The sequence below is a fragment of the Gymnoscopelus microlampas genome (genome assembly GCF_963454915.1).
Source record: "Gymnoscopelus microlampas genome assembly, chromosome: 17".
NCBI lineage: Eukaryota > Metazoa > Chordata > Actinopteri > Myctophiformes > Myctophidae > Gymnoscopelus > Gymnoscopelus microlampas.
Genome location: NC_139954.1, coordinates 10,969,671 through 10,974,159, shown reverse-complemented (window position 1 = coordinate 10,974,159; position 4,489 = coordinate 10,969,671).

The window sequence follows — 4,489 nt, the reverse complement described above, 5'->3', positions numbered from 1 at the left end:
ATTGTGCTGTTGTAGGGCGTGTTGAGGATTAGGGGCCTCGCACAGCCGTTGAGTGGGGAGTTGTTCTCATGACACCTTTGTGTCAGTGATCTGACCTCATCGCTGTAGCCCCCGTATGCCACCGTCGTGTTAACAGCATACTTGATGATGATGTTGGAGATGTGCATGGCCACACAGTCACGTCTGTACAGGGAATAGAGGAGAGGACTCCCATGTTGAGTGTCTGTGAATATGATGTCATGTGTCCCGGTCTTGAGAAAAAGTGCAGAAGACACGTGTAACACACATGATATAGAGTGGATTACTTATGACATTTTGCCAATGAAGAACTAAACCTGGAGTTGCTATGTTTAGTAATTCAGTCTCAAGATTGTAACCTGTAAATGATCTATCACTAGATATTAGAGACATTATCTATCACTAGATATTAGAGACATTATCTATCACTAGATATTAGAGACAGAGTGATTGGTTCTGTCCAATTAGCAGTCAATCAGGTCAGGCTGACCTTCAAAGGCAGGGAGTTTCTCACACCTGCAGTCCTGCACTGATCAGACCAATCCCCAATCAAGCTAGGGTCAGTTCAGCTGTTGAGGTTGGACAAGGTCAGAAAAAAGCCACAGAGGCACAGAACAGACAGCACAGAACACAGAGAGGAGAAGAGTTGAGATCTAGAAGAATATAAATACATACAAACCACAGAGAAGCAAGGTAACTCACCCGTTGTTATCATTTAATTTGAAGAGTAACAAATACGTTAAAATTAAGTTTGTTTTGGTTTTGATTTGTGGTGTTGTTTTAACTTCTAGAACCCAATTGTGGATTTACTGGGGCAGCCATTTCATGTTTGTGCCCAGCCTGTTTCACAGAATCGGTGAGACTGTTCATTCTTTTAATTTAAGGGATGTTGTTTTGTTTCATTTTGCACTTTGAGTTAATTGTGAACACATTCTAGTGTAATAGTTTAAAAATTGAGTTTGTTTTCAAGTGTTGATTACTAAATGGACATTTAGTAATCAACAGTTGAATTCATGTTTTTGTTAAAAATACATAATGTTTAAAAAGTATGTACAAAGATTCAAAATGCACAGTGTTGCATACAGTATGCACAGAGTTGCATACAGTATTTTATTTATTGTTTTCATTTAAAAAGTTCATGTAATGCATATGTCATGGTTACAAACTTAATAGAAAACAGACAGTAGATGCTATGATACTGATTTGATTTCTCTGACCCTGTCTGATGACAGTTCAGGTTTTTTGTTGGATTGGATCTTTCCAGTTGACCTTTCCAATTGATGGCGAGCGTGATTGACAGCGAGTATTCCACGATACTCTGGTGATCACACACACACACACACACACACACACACACACACACACACACACACACACACACACACACACACACACACACACACACAGTTCCCCTGGAACTTGGAACTCAAATACGAACCTCCATACGTTTTGGAACCCACCTGGAACTCTGACACCTACCTTCATGGTTTATCCTTGGAACTCTGGCCCCTAACACATATACTGACACTTACCTTACCTTTTCAAGTTAGAAGGGTGCACCCGGGATAGAGATACAGTGGTACCAAGATATTTGTAATTCCTAATTGTTGTTTACATGTTTGTTTGTTTTTGTATGTTATCGTTTTTTCAATATAACAGCCGGTAATCAGTTAAGATACAATTCAGAAGTGTCACTCACCCACGTGTGGCACAAGTCGGCATTACATTTGGCGAGCTAGCCAGGAGCTGTGTTGGATGCTTAATTGTCAGACATATTTTGTTATTACTGATCTGCAACTGTTTACATTCAAAATCGGGTATCTAAAGGTCAGGCAAAATGGAAATTCTAATGAAAGAATCGATCAAAATTCCCAGCTCGGCAATAATTAGTGGACTAACAGGGACATCCGCTGATGATACAGTCAATACTTACCTTCAGAAATATGGTGAAATTAACCGAGTCATACCCATTCATGACAAAAATTTTCACCAACACTGTATAGCAGAGTTCAAAAGTGGCACTGCCATGGAAACATTAGAGCCCTTGCTGCCGCTTAAGCTTAACAGTTCCACTCTTGAAAATACTGGTTACGAAATACAGAGCTTGGCAAGTGTTTATACGCTAAACTAAATGCCCTTTCTCTTGGAAATTCTCTTGCGCAAATGCTAAAAGAAGAACTGGAGAATCTTACATTGTCTTCCACTCCTCCCCCTCCCCACTCTTCCTCTGATCAGAGGCAATCCATCTCCACAGAACAACCACTTCAAGTTGATCCGTTGTCTTCTCAAAGTTCACACCCTTCTAATCCTCCAGTCCTTGAATCCCCTCATGATGCAGCAACTAAAAACCTAACGACTCCCCCTCAATGTCAGCTACATCAGCTGCAGCTCAGGGCAGATTACCGCCCACAATTGATTTAAATCCACCCATTGATTTAAATCCACGTGCAACAAGGATCGTTTGCAGTAGTGAAACCTCGTCACACTTCACTGCAAATAGACTTCGAGCCTTTTCAGCAAAAACCCTCGACCTAACAACGAAGCAGATTATGACACCTGCCGCGCAAGCGTTGAAGTCCTTATGAAAGAGCCTTCCGTTTCTGACTTGCAGTGCACACACCTCATACTTAACAGCCTCCTTCCACCTGCTGCGGAGTTAATCAAGCATCTAGGCCCACAGGCTCAACGCGACAGCCACGTTCGACAAAGCCCGGTCCACAACATGCAGACAAATAACTTTGTTTGGCCACGGACCACCTCACCTGATAAGAACGAACCCCAGCAGAGTACTGGAGAAACAAGGATGGATTATTTGTCTCGGTTATCGACGGTGTTGGCTCCAAGACCCGCGTTCCCTAACAGTCCACAGCATGAGGAAATCTGGCCGACGACGTCACAAGGGTTTCCCCACACACAGCGCCGTCGAGAGGAGTTCCCCATGCTCCGCATGGGCGCAAGACAACCTCAGGGTGGTTCTCAAAGGAAAGTTCAGGGAAACGTTTTTCCTATCTGGCACCAACACACAGCGTCGTCGATGGACAACAGCACCACCCCTCCCCCACCACCCCTCCTCCACCAGTTGATACCAGGACAATCACAGAGTGCCCCACCGAGAGGAATTCTGGGAAACGGATTTCTTTTCCCTGTTTTTCAAATGGACACAGGACGACAACTACATGGCTTTCCTCTATGGGACAGCCGTGTAAACAGAGATTATTCTCTCCCTGCGTTTCCCATTTCTCCATGGCCCCATCACAACATGGTGTCGACACAGGGCACAGGACAGCAGCCTCACCCCTCCCCCACGAACAACCCCCAGCCACCAACCCCCCCCAGCCTCAACTCTCCTCCACCCCTCCCCCACGGCAGGTCTAAGGAAGGATATGCTACCTCAATTCACCTCCACACCTCCCCCGCGGACATCACAAAGTCCACCCCACCCCCTACCTGGTCAGAGTTAAATGGACTCACTCTGGTTACACCAACCCCCCCAACTGCGACACCAAACCCCCCACCCACACCTCCGACCCCCTCCACCGACCCCCCAGAGGCTGAAAGGGACAATGGATACTATACCACTGAAGACATGGACACCATCTTTTCAGGTACTCACATTGTCCACTTGAATGTAAGCAGTCTTCAGAACTTTTGTAAATTGCAAAGTAGACATTATTTCATTCTCAGAAACTAAGCTGGATAATTCCATCAAAGACTTTGAGATTGAAATAAAGGGCTACAATGTCATCAGAAAAGACAGAAGTCTCTGGTTCTCGGTTTGGGTCAAGATATTATACCCACATGCAAAACCACTGATAATTGGCGCCATCTACAGACCCCCAGATCAAACGCTTTCTATGACTTGATTGAGGAACATTTGGCAGGTTTAGGAAACTCGGAGACAGTACTTATTGGTGACTTTAACACCTGTGTTCTTAAGGAAGACTCAGCCATCTTTAAGTCCCTCAGAAAGTTCTGTGACCTGCACAGTTGCACCCAGCTGAAGCATTTTACAAGGGTAGGCATTGCTTCTCAATCAATCATTGACTTAGTGTTGACGACGGACCAGTCCATAATTTCAAAGAGTGGGGTGATTGATTGCAGTTTAAGTGATCACAATATCATTTTCTGCACTCGGAAGATTCACAGACCTGTAGCTTATTGTCACAGGACGATCAGCTGCAGGTCTATGAAACACTACTCAAGTGAAATCCTAACAACAGCTCTTGAAAAAATGGACTGGTCCCATGTCCTAAATTGCACCTCTGCGGAGGAGTCCTGGTCCTGTTTAAAAAAAGCTTTTTTGTGTGTACTTGATAACATCGCACCCACAAAGGTGGTGAGGGTCAAAGCAAGCACAGAACCTTGGATGAAGGGTGACATTTTGAATGCCATCAAACTCAGGAACAAAAGCTACTCCGAGTTCAGGAAAAATAAAAGTGAGCAGCTACTTGAAAAGTGCAGAAAACTACGC